This window comes from Kogia breviceps, chromosome 12 (assembly GCF_026419965.1).
Source record: "Kogia breviceps isolate mKogBre1 chromosome 12, mKogBre1 haplotype 1, whole genome shotgun sequence".
Taxonomy (NCBI): Eukaryota; Metazoa; Chordata; class Mammalia; order Artiodactyla; family Physeteridae; genus Kogia; species Kogia breviceps.
This window is the reverse complement of record NC_081321.1, coordinates 64,878,897-64,891,801: the sequence shown is the minus strand read 5'-3', so window position 1 is coordinate 64,891,801 and position 12,905 is coordinate 64,878,897. Positions and strand designations below refer to the sequence as shown.

At 37.6% G+C, this 12,905-nt stretch overlaps 1 protein-coding gene across 4 annotated transcripts in view; it reads right to left on the bottom strand.

Annotated features, from left to right (window-relative positions):
• SYT1 (synaptotagmin 1) overlaps positions 1 to 12,905 on the bottom strand; it is a 542,196-nt gene that overhangs the window by 399,399 nt on the left and 129,892 nt on the right. The window lies entirely within an intron of this gene.

Here is a 12,905-nt window from a genome sequence, read left to right as displayed (position 1 = left end):
TTGGGCAAAAATTTGATATGAGTCAGTTTCTAACTTGTTTTGAGCTTAAATCCACTTGGCCCTTCCTTGTTAAATGTGGACTGAAGGCTCTGAGCTCTTGTAAAGTCACTTTAGGCATTTGTGGCACTGAAGAGAGGGACGGGGTGACTGAAAGGACTAGCCTCAACTGTCTAGAACTATTCCTTGGAGCAGCTGCTTCCTCTAACTCTCCATTAGGTTACTGGGTGAGGGAATCCACGGAACATGGTGTCCTCTGCAAGGCACACTCTCTTCTTCCCCATCCTTTCCTCTGTCTTCTCTTTCTCTTTCCAAAACAGGGAACAAGAAAGAGGAAAAGAAATTGTAAAGTGATAGGCTTAGGGTACAAGTCAGCTTCTGGGAAGAAAGAGGCTCATCTCGGTACACATTCCTCCTCTTGCTTTCGCTCAAACTCAAGAGGAAAGGAAACACTGCCCATTCTCAAGATTGTTCATGCTCCTATTTTTCACAAAACATGACCACCTTCTCTCAAGGCACAACTACTTAATATTAGCAGTCAAGAATATAAGACAATTTAGGCAAAATAGAAAGGCCTGAGGCTTCAGGAATAACATGATCCACAGATGTCCCTGTATTTTGATGATCTCTTCTTTTTGTTTTCAGGACTCTGAAAATATTCATAATAGAATCCTATTATGGATTATCTGTCTGGGCCTTCCTAGTTGAGAACAACCACACTGTCCACAGGAATGACTCCCAAGGGCCATGCTTTTGTTCCAAGAACAGCTTTCTGGGCTATTGCTAATTAATACAGGATAGGCCCTTTACCTCAAATGGGAAAATCAAATTACTTTCCTGCTAATTTGGGAGTTAAACCGTTGGGCCTCTAGGAGAATTCTAGAAGCTCGGAGAACATCTTCTTGTCCCTGAGATCTCTGTTGATGCACTGGATCCCGCTCTCCCTGAGATGTGAAAGCTTCATGCTTCCTTGGATTCTGTAGATACCCCAGTGCCTTTCCTATAATATCCCTGAGATTTATGCCAGCTCAAATAGTTTCTGTGACTTGCCATTCAAAGATTTTTATTTAATACTGTGATGAGACCTATATTTATCCTGTGAACAATCTAATTCCTGTTTCTCTGACTTTCTTTTAAGCACTGCATTTCCAAAGCCACTTGTGTGAGTTTATGTTTGCTCTTTATTTTTCTCATTTATTTGATCCATTTTCTGTATTTTACCACACTGGATTTGGTTGGGTAGGGTAAGGCAGACAGATGGAATTTTAGGGTTTGATATACGACTCTATAGCATCCTCAACTCTTACTGTGCTCTGAGGTTATTCTTACATATACTGTTTGATGTAGTATTTAGAAACCAATCTCTTGACCATCTAAGAGTGCCAATATGGTCTTTCTGAATTCTGAGGCTCTTCAAGAATACCCTATACTCTTAGCATCAAAACTAACCACTGTGGGCTTCCCTGGTGGCACAGTGGTTGAGAGTCTGCCTGCTGATGCAGGGGACGCGGGTTCATGCCCCGGTCCGGGAAGATCCCACATGCCGCAGAGCGGCTGGGCCCGTGAGCCATGGCCGCTGGGCCTGCGCGTCCGGAGCCTCTGCTCCGCAACGGGAGAGGCCACAACAGTGAGAGGCCCGCGTACCGCAGGGAAAGAAAACAAAACACTAACCACTAAGGGAAGTTTAAAGCTCTTCCCCAGGGCTTTAATAAAGTTGTAGTAAAACAGAACTTTCAGAAACCTAGCAGAGTTCCCATTCATGCTTTCTTCTTAATTGGTATCAATATAGTATAGCTTTCACTCAAAAAGAAATGTGTTTTTGCAAGGCTCTCCTATATCTTGGAAGCAACCTTTCCCTTAGGTGGAAATCAGTGCTTAGTCACATTTCCCTAAGCCCAAATCATGGCTGTAGAGGTGATCAAGGGATTCTCTTGAAAGCAGCTGGACTTTGATATGAAACAGAAAAATTATATTCATTGAAAATTACTATTAGTCTCTATTTTTTTTTATAGTTTACCAAATGCACTGAGGCAGAGACACATAAAAGTAACAGCAAAAGCTGACAAAGATCTTCCAATTCTCTTAAAATAAATGACATTAAGGTAGATAGGGGTAAAATTATACCCATAATTTTATCTGTAGACCTCTCTGTAACAATAATGGATGGAGAAAGACCTGGATTATTAGTGAAACGGACAGATGGAAAACAATAAGTTCAGTTCAGAAATTCAGGCAAATTTTTGATTCTAAAAGTGTATAATGTTACGTAGTAAAAGAAATCTTTCTTTCTTAACAAAAGAATGTCCATGTAAATTAAGACAACACGAATAACAACACAGTTCATTCAAACAGCAATTAATTTGGGGATTGGTTACATGTTTGGGGCTACTTCTTACTCCTTTTTTTTTTTTTCTTTCTGGGGAACCTTGGTAGCAACTGCAGGAATTGTGCACAGAGTCAAAGGAGATTGGGTAAAATCCTCCATTAGGCTTTTCCAGTCTAATCTATGTGAGAGAACCAGCAGGTGTAGATATTTAATAGAAATTAATCTTTTCCTGTTATTCAGTCTTCCAATGCTTCATTCTAATACTGGCTACACTGATGTCCTAAGCTCTGCTGGCAAAACGCTGCTGTTATACAATTTCTTTGCTGCTAGAAATGAAAAGCTCTTGAGATTGTTCTTGCTTACATAGCTGCTTCAGGTGATTACATCTTTACACAGATGTTAATTACGCTCAGGAAAGCTGCCCAAAGTGTCAGGTGTGTAAAATAATCTTGCAGTGGATTCTAGAGTGACTTCAGGGCTATTAGATATTATGGATATGATTTCTCACTCTTGTTGAGATCTGAACTCCTCTCTGATAAATGTAGGGCAGATGGTAAAACCTTTATAAAGTAACCAGCTAATCATCAGAACGGGTTACTAAAAGAAGTTATACACATTAGCTTTTAGCTCATTCCAAAGTCTGGACCAGCTTCAATGAGACCAAAGACACATAGCTAGCTCGACGTGGGAACTCTTATTAAAACTTTAATCAGTGGGTCTCAGACTTCACTGTGCATTAGACTCCCTCTGGGAAATGTTTAAAAATATTAATGTCCAGGCCTCAGTGTAGGCCAATTAATTCAGAATATCAAGAGCAGAACCCAGGCATCAGTATTTTTAAAACTCCGCAGGTGATTCTGTCGTGCGGCCAAGGTTGAGAATCACTGCCATGGTTGCACTGCCTTGCTGTACTCAGTCTATAGTTTGGTAACATCAGTGCAGCAGTGGTGGGTGGGATGGTCATTTGGAAGAAACAAAATGAGGAGTCTCTGAAGGAAACAAAAGCCCTGCCACACTGGATAGTGATGGGAGCAATCATTTGAAAAATATCAACCACAGAGCAAAGGACTCCCTCCAAACAAGACAAAACTAAGCCCAAGAATAATGCAACTTCTAAAGTAAATGTGAAAAGAACTAGAAATAGCAACAGAGAGGCCATGCAGTGACTATCTTGCAAAGAGGCAAACTACAAAGATATCCACTCATTCTCACCTCAAAAACAAAGAAACAATAACATAGGAACATCTGTAATATTTTATTGATTGTGGCTGGTGCAATTAAAACCTTAAAGAGCCACCTTAGTGCTTTGTTAATGCTTCAAGATGCAATGAGACTTTAGGTGGTTAAATTCTTACAGTAGATCGTTAGTATTTAAAGATCGGGCACAGATACCTAGGAAAGATTAAATGACACTGGCAGGTTGATTGGAGAGAGTATCTACTCAGGAGGAAGTAAATATAAGGACAATATAGGAAGGGGTTTGATGATTCTAATACCACACTGAGACCACATTTAAGAAAAACCACATACCTTAATGGGCTACCAAGTTCTGTGTTACTTTATAGTGAAAAGAAGGATATAACTTTATTTTGCCACCAGTCTATAGGCAATCAGAAAAAATATTACATGATTCTTAAGTATCTGTCGGCTTTATCTTTGTCTTTACCACATGCCTGGTGCTCTGAGCATAGTTGGAACTGAGGAAAATATTTACTAAATATAAGAAGGAAGAAAAGCATCAGCCTATATCTCATGCTGGCTGAACTCAGAGTCTGGCTATTTAAAAGGAAGTGTAAACTGAATATAGGATATTGTCTTTTCAAACATAATATTAGACTGAACTATATGAAACTGCCTGAACTAAACATTTACAGGTCAAAATGAGTCAAATAGCAGTTTTATATGGTTAAAGAATTTGTTGTAACCTAAATGAACACAGTCTGTTTAGTTTGAAAGCTTTTCTTTCGAGAAGCTGGATGCTATGGATGTTCAACTGCTCCTAGAGAAACAAAAGTGGGGTCCCAGTGGAACAGCTGAATTTCTGACCAGGCATCCACATCAGCAAGCAATAAGTAAACAGGACCTGATGTCAAAGGCTTCAAATATTCAAGGATGGCTGATTTGATGCATGAAACTGATTTCATTAGGAAAGGGGAAAATGATTATTCTGAAGGGAAAAATATCAAACTGACAGAAAATAAAAGTACAGGTATTTGAACATTACTGTCCTTCTTTGCAAGACATACTGTGCCCAAAAGATTAAGCGGCTTAGTCAATATTCAAGCACACCTGCTTGTTCTGATAAGAAATATATTTTTCCTATGATTCTATGTTCTTTCAGAGTTTGGGGTCCAGGATAATTTAGGTCCAACAGTTTCATATGCTGTTTTAGGAAACAGAGAAATCAAATACAGGCTTTAAGTCATTAGATAGAGCGCTATCAGAATGTAAGAGTTGTGAGTCAGTGCACAAGGATTTATTAGCCCTAAGTAGCCATCGTGGGGCTGACACAGAAATGTCAGAGAACGAACATCAAAGTGTGAAGAGGAAACAAATAGAGAATTCTCTCCGCAGTAGTCTTAGCACCATGGATTTTGAGGAAAGGTGCCTAAAAGCTATTCTTAAGTAAACCAAACAAGAATACACTAATCTATCTGCTTTCTTCTCACAAGCATCCAACTGTATGGGCATGGTGAGTTTCTAAATATCACTTACACGTGGATATCTACAGCTCAGCTACTTTACTTAATGCAACGACATCGGTAAGAAATACATTTTATAGCACAATTCAGTCACACAATGCAAATACATAACTGAATACATAATTGTTTCACAAAGCAATACTAAGCCTCACTGCATCTGATGTAACTTACACTTTTGATTTTGTCCTATTTTATTCCATGTAAAATGTTTGTCACAAACCACTAATTTGGTTCCATGACCCACTAATAGGTCACCATCCACCATTTAACAGGCACTATTTTAAATTATATCTTAATAGAACCTCACGCCACTGATAAACTAGAAGTCAGAATAGTTTGGAGAACCATAGGCTACCTTCAGTTTTTGTCTTTGGAATGATGTTGGGAGGACCCTTTTAAATTATTGCATATAAAGGACAATATGCTGGAAAGGTCAATCACTTTGCCCAGAGTCACACGGAACTGGCAGAGATCAGATTCAGGTCCAGACATAACCACTTCTAAAACTTTTGAATATTCCGTTCATCTGCAGTGACTTTCGGGTGATATTTGCTGTTTGTTGCTCTGGGGCATAGGTAAGGAGGAGCTATTCGTTTCTTTTCCCTGTAAATGAATCTTCCTGACTACTAGGGTGACTTTGAGTTGGGGAAAGGACAATGGCAAGAACAGGACAATGACCTTGGTGAAGAGCCTGGTCCCTAGTCTGGGGCCCCAGACTAGGGGTCCCAAAATTCTGGGGCCCCAAAATTAAGGTTCCAGGAAATAATGGCTCTTCACAAAATGACCCTCACTACAAAATGATCAGCCTTTTCCTCAAACAGTAATCCACAGAGAGCCAAATCAATTTGACACAAACATACTTATCCACAAAACAATTCAGCATGATTTTATAAAATCTATAAAAAGATTCAGTGCTTACATACAACTATCAGTTTTATAAATAGCACCCCAAATGATGAGATCAAGAAAACTTGTTAATCTGAGAAAGAGTTCATAGAAAGGGCAAGCCTGAATGTCTGAGTTTTTCTAATCACATTTGAAAATCAAAATGTTTCCTCTACAATTTTCTTGGATAAAAATGTCGGTTTATGATTTTACATAAATGATGAAAATCTTCTTTCACATAAAATGATTCAAAAGGACTAACTCTGCCCTTCTTCTAATTACACATCATTGAATTTTGCTTTCATCTGCGAAGTCCAAAGGAAACAAAATTAATTGTCTAGGGGTCCAACAATTTTTCCATATCTACATTAATTAACTACAGTGTTTTTGGTGTTAGCTATAGACCCAAAAAGACATGATACTCTACTACTAATTTTCTAAGAAAAAGAAAACATAGGGTTACTATGGAAAATAAAGCATTTGAGATAGATAGAAGCAAGTGTTTCTATAAGATGTAAGGTTCTAAATTTATATTATGCAAATTAAATAAAAATGGGTAAAACAAAAAAAAGATGTAAGGTTCCCTTTTTAGAAGGCCTTTACTAATTTCAAAACTGCCTAGAATTAGGCAAGAACTACATAACTTCTTGGTGTTTCTTTTAATACCATGTTTTCCTGCAAATATTTTTTAATTTGATAATTATTTAAGATCTATTCAAATGGAGTAAATGGAGCACTAAAGGGTAATATCTCTTCTAATTTTCATGTCATTTTTTATTCATAAATTGTTAGGTAAGAAACATGCTGTTGTTCTGAAGTCAAAAGTAACGTAATACAAAGGAACACATTCATGAGATTATTGTACCTAAAAGTCAAACACAGATCCTCATAAGACCGCTTTCACGTGCTTTGTTTCAATAATTTATCCCTTCACACATTTGTCACAGACGTGCTGTCCCTTGCCATTGGTGTCTGTCTTTGATACCAGTGAGACTGAGTTGCAACATGCAGCCCACGTTTCTCCCAATATTAGTTTGATATAAAAGTTGGATGGATGCTTGAATAGCGAGTACATGTGGCTGTTCCTTTGTATTTTCCTTCTTTATTACATTTTCAGAATCAAAAGCAGATAAGCTCTTACACCAGCCTCTGTTATCAGTATCAAGTAGACATACACAAAAGATATGTGAACAAAATGAAATCTGACATGTCAATAAGAGATAGACTATTGTAGGGAAGTACCAGATAATTAAATTTAAGAAAGAACCTAAATTTCGGACTTCTCACAACACAGTGTGATGTGGCAGCCAGAGATAAGAAGTTGTACTTAAAAACTCATGAAGATATCAACTCACATTGTTTCTTTTCTGTAATAGAACAAATAGAACAAAGTAACTGTAAGGAAGGACAGTGTAAACTAGATATACATGATTTAAATGCCAATGGGTTGCTTGGATTACTTTTTGACATCAGAAAGAAAAAAAAACACAAAACCCTGCAATAATAGGAAATTGTGGCAAGTATATTTTATCACGTTGCTTATTTAATACTAATCTCCCAATCAGAGATTATGACCTTTTTGAGGACAGTGGTCTTATTTGCCTCTGCCAGCGTGCTTGGCATATGGGAGATTCTCAGTAAACAAATGAACAGTTAATACCTATAAATCCTACTCATAGAAGCGGCAGCTGAGGCAATGCTCACAGGCCGCATAACACAGTCACATACACAAGCTCATGTTCAAACACTAGCAGAGACCCTCTACTAAAGGTGCACAAACCCAGAAACTTATTTTCTGGAATTCAGTTTCTTCCATTCTCCTGTAAATTTTCTAAGTCTCTTTCCAGTATTTCTGATTGTCCCATTTCTGATTCTTTAACAGATCTGTATATCCTCTCTCTCAGGCTGATTTAATCTCTCTTTTGCCTACTGATTTCATTAATTTTCCAGCACAGTCTCTGAATCAGATATGTTTACATCTGAACTCTATTTTTTTTCCTCAGAAAACTTTCTTTCCCTGGGTCTCATTTATCCTAGACACATCCTGTTCTCCTTCCCGTTTATTTCACTTCACACACTACCTATAATCTCCAACTAGGCTGTGGAACACTCAAATGCATTAATCACATCTTATTCATCTGAAAAATTCTCATATTGAATTCAGTTACTGTCACTTAGCAAAGGCAGTTCAAATAATCCTTGTGATATTAGCTATCCTTCCTCTCTGTATTCCAATTTATATCTTTTAGACCTGTAAACCCAGAAATATAGGTACATTTTTTCCCCAGGAAATGTTTCATTTATATCTTGGTTCATAGGCAGATGATTAATTTCAAAGTTATAAAAACATAGTATAAAATTGTAGGCCACTGTTAAGACATTTCATTTCCAAATTAAGAGGCACTGGAGCACATAGGTTAAGAGCCTACAAGTATAAACATGAATATGCACATAAATGATTACAACCGTATGAAAAAGTTTCACGATTGGTTCCTCTTGCATTTAGTGCGCATGTTAAACCAACTACTATGTCTAGGAAAACACAGTCATGTACTTTTATTCATCCTATATTTTGAAGTAGAAAATGTGGATTAAAAGGAAAAAAGTCTCTCAAAGAAAGAAGGAGGTCAGCTAAGTCATAGGCACTAATAGAACAGTGAGTTAAGAATGATTTCTACATGTAATTTATTTTCCTAATCAGGAAAAATAAACAACTTCCAACAAATGTCACTCAAAAAAAAATCTTCTCAAGAATCACGGAATATAAGTGTTATATGTATTCTTAAAGATCATATAGGCCTGTTATTTTCAAAGTATCCTAATTTACGAAGCACAAATGAATCTTGACTGAGTATCTACCTCATAGCACATGCTGTCATAGGTGCTGAGAGCCCATGGAGAAGAAAGCAGACGTCCTTGACCTAATTAAGGGTGGGGAGGAAACATCTTATAGGTCCAAGCAAAAATATATACAATGTTCAGTTAGGGATAACTTCTGTGCATTAAAAGCAGTTATTTAAATATGTATTAAATATGGAGGGATTTGGTACAGGTATGGCTGCTCTCAGTAAAGTGGTCAAGGTAAGAGGCTCTAAGAAAATGACATTCTCATACAAATAATGAGAACTGATTGGCCCCGTAAAGATGTAAGGGAGGCGATTTCCAGGTAGAATGGGCAGGGCAAGAGCAAAAGCCCAGAGATGAGACAGTTATGGTTCATGAAGGTAATATGGCTATTATCCAGATCTGTTGAATTTAAGTCCACAATAAATATATGTAAGATTATGATATTTTAGGCTGTTTTCCCTAAGCTAACAAGAAACATGAAGTTACTGGAAATCATGGTGTGTGTGTAGGTGTGTGTGTGTAATTCTCATCTGTGATGAGAGATAATCTTCTAAGCAGCCAGCTTAAGTTTGTTGGGTTATGGTTTTCTTTCACTTCTAGAAGCAACTGATTTGTAGGTGATACTCTAGATTTCGTTCTTCCAGTGGCCGTTTAAAAAAGGGTTTTGTAGAGAGAGGGTGAAATATTTTGAGTGTACAGTGGATATATTTTTGGTGACATCATTTGTCCTGATTTTAAAGCCAGTGTCTCCTGTAGTAGACATGGATGGTTACCTTCCTTAGACAGCCTAGCTTTTTAAAAATTAATGATGGAATCTTGGTTATAAGAAATGACACATTTGTCTTATCAATTTAGATAATACTATTTCCTTTTGCAAGGGGTGGGCATTTGATATTGCTCTGGACAAGAGACATGGGGGAATCTGTTGGTAATTTTCTGGAAAAAATTTTGCTCCCCAATCAGAAGAGAGAGCTAACTGAAAAAAAGAGACCACCCTTTTTGGCTGCACACTCTTCTTTCCTTTACCCTGCTTTCTCTGTTGCCACTTGAAGACATGATGCCTGGATGGCTGCACTGACGCTGCATACCTGGCGGCCAGGCCAAGAGACTCTCATAGAGGCTGACCCAGGGTTTTTACAATTATCTGCTGAGTTATCTAACTCTAAAGTTAAACTTAATAAACAGACATGGTAAAGTGACAAAACAAATGTCAGTAATATTTATCTTTAAGCAGCTTCTGGTAAGGTGTTCTTTAATTTGCTGCTGAGAGCGTCCTAGTAGATACAAATCTTCTTTTGATATTTCCATCCCAGTCATTTCTCCTGGGACCCAGCCTCCTGCACCTGAGCCTTTTTGTCATCTCTTGAAAGTCCAATGAGAATCTCAAAGCTACTATGTAAAAAAAAAAACTCTATTTATCCTCCCTTATTGGATCCTGTTTTGGATCGTCCCCATCATTGTGAATGACTTTACCAAGCTGTTCAAGGCAAAAATCTAGGATAATTCTAATTTTTTCCCCTTATTCTCCATAACCAATCTATCAACAGGTCATATAAGTTCTACTTTGAAAATATGTCTCAAGTCTTTTTACTTTTCCCCTTTATACTTCTATGAGCCTAATCAAAGCTACTAACCCTCTGATAGCTTTCTCACCTGCACTGCTGCAATAACTTCCTTCTGGTCTTTCTGCTTGTGCTTTTGACACCTAAATAGATATTCTCCACAGAAATAAGAATGAATTTCTAAAATAGTCAATCATTGCATGGCATTTTCCCACTGAACACCCTCCAATGGTTTCCCATTACACTTGGCATAAAATCCAAACTCCCTGCCATTTCCCACAAGGCCCTGCGTGACCAGGTTTCCACCTAACTCTTCAACTTTATCACCAAGCACATCCCTTCTCTCACCCTTCACTGGCCTCCTAGTTATTTTGTCTCCTTGTTCCTTCTACCTTCTCTTTTCCAGGAGACGTTGTCAAGACTCTCTCCCTTGCATCCTTTGGGGTTCTACATAAAGTCGTCTTCTCAGTGAGCCCACCTCTGAACAACCTATGTACATTTCACCCCCACATACATGTTATACTCACATTTCCTCCTTAACACATGTCACTAACATGTTTTACATTTTATGTGTATATCTGTTTGTCGTCTGTTTCCCCAGTAGAATATAAGATCCCTGAGGGCAGGAGTTTGGTTTATTTTGCTCACTGATACATTCTCCAGGACCAGGTATAGTGACTGACACCTTGTAGATGTTCAATAAATACGTGTTGGATAAGTTAATTGATAAGTGACTGACTGAATGAGGGGTGGTAACTAGTCTGACTTCTCGACCACATAGGATAGTACTCAGAACAGTAAACTTTGGTTGAATAAATGAACAGTTTGTAACAGAAGGTGAAACATCCCTCCACAGCTCCATTACCTCTTTCACCTGGCATGATAGCTCATGGGCTGGCTCTTGTTGAGGATTTTTGCATCTCTGTTCATGAGAGACATTGGTCTGCAATATTCTTTTCTTGTAATGTCCTTCTAGTCTTGGTATTAGGGTAAGGCGGGCCTCAGAATGAGGTAGGAAGAGATTTTAGAGAATTGGTATAATTTCTCTCTTAAGTGTTTGGTAAAATACACTAGTGAACCCATGTGGGCCTGGCTTTTTAGGGTCCATTTTATAAAACCCTAATGCAAAGTAAATATTAAACAGTAACTAGGTATGCAGAGTACTATAGGCTCTGGTAAAGTTTTATATCCCATTGAAGAGCAGTCGCAGGGGCAGGTCATGTATAGTCCTATGGGCTCTAGTAAGGACCTTAGATACTTGCCCGGGATAAGGATATAACTAAATGATATAAAAAGAAGTGAGTAAAACAGTGAGCCCATAATCCTTGATCTAGCCTGAAAAATCTGTGTTTCCTGATTTTTTTTTTTTTAAATATCTTAAAGAATCCAATGTTCTGGGCATAGCCTATGAAGTTCTTTAACCAACATGTGATCTCATGATTCCATCAGCCTCAGAGCCCTTCTCCTATGTGACAGATATATCTTTCTGTCCAGAAAAAAAGAGTACTATTTAAAATAAAAATATAATTTATGAATGCCTATTTTGCTTGAAGAGGGCACAAATTCATTAAAAGAAACATCTCAGGTCAAAGGAAGCACAGAAGGTCATTCTGAGTATCTTAGGGCTGTAAACTTAGTGCTTTTGAAAAATGTAAATAAATATTTTCACAAAAGGAAGAAAAAGAAGGAAGGAAGGAAGGAAGGAAGGAAGGAAGGAAGGAAGGAAGGAAGGAAAGGAAAGGAAAGGAAAGGAAAGGAAAGGAAAGGAAAGGAAAGGAAAGGAAAGGAAAGGAAAGGAAAGGAAAGGAAAGGAAAGGAAAGGAAAGGAAAGGAAAGGAAAGGAAAAGGAAAGGAAAGGAAAGGAAGGAACATACATTTCAGAAAGTCTGCCTTCACATTTGCCATGATCACGTGATTTTAAAGCCAATGTCTCCTGTAGCAGACATAGATGGTGTCTGCCTTCCCAGTGTTCTTTGAGGAATGCTTCCTGGTGCACAAACTGGCTCTAAAGACAGACCCCAAAATGTGTTAACAAAATACTTTGAACAGCAGCAGCATTTCTGAAATCCAAGGTGACCACAGTGAAGAATGACATTCATTTGAATATAAATTTCAGTACATGAGCTTTTTTGAAAAAAAGAAGTTTTGTTATTTCATGATCACACTTCATAAAATTTTGTATTTATTCATTCTGCATTGTGGTTATTTTGAAAAAAGAAATATCAGAAACACTGAGGCAGTTTTCCACCTATATTCAGAGACTGATAATGCTGATGGCATTTTTGGAAAAAAGAAAGCTATGTATTTAATCCTTCATGTGTGTATGGAAAACCACTCATCACAGTCCAGAATCTTATTATAAAGAGACATATAAACAAATATATATTCAGTTTCGTGAACTAAATTTCTGCATCCATACCAAGCAAGTGGATGATTCATATTCCACAAGCTAAAAAATGTAGTTTCAGGATATGAATAGAAAGCCTTTCTTACTGTGGAAGAGTGATTCTTCCCTTTTAGAAGAAATCTGAATTTCATTATATATAAAAAAGAACTGTAAGTATTAGAAACCTAATAACTTTTACT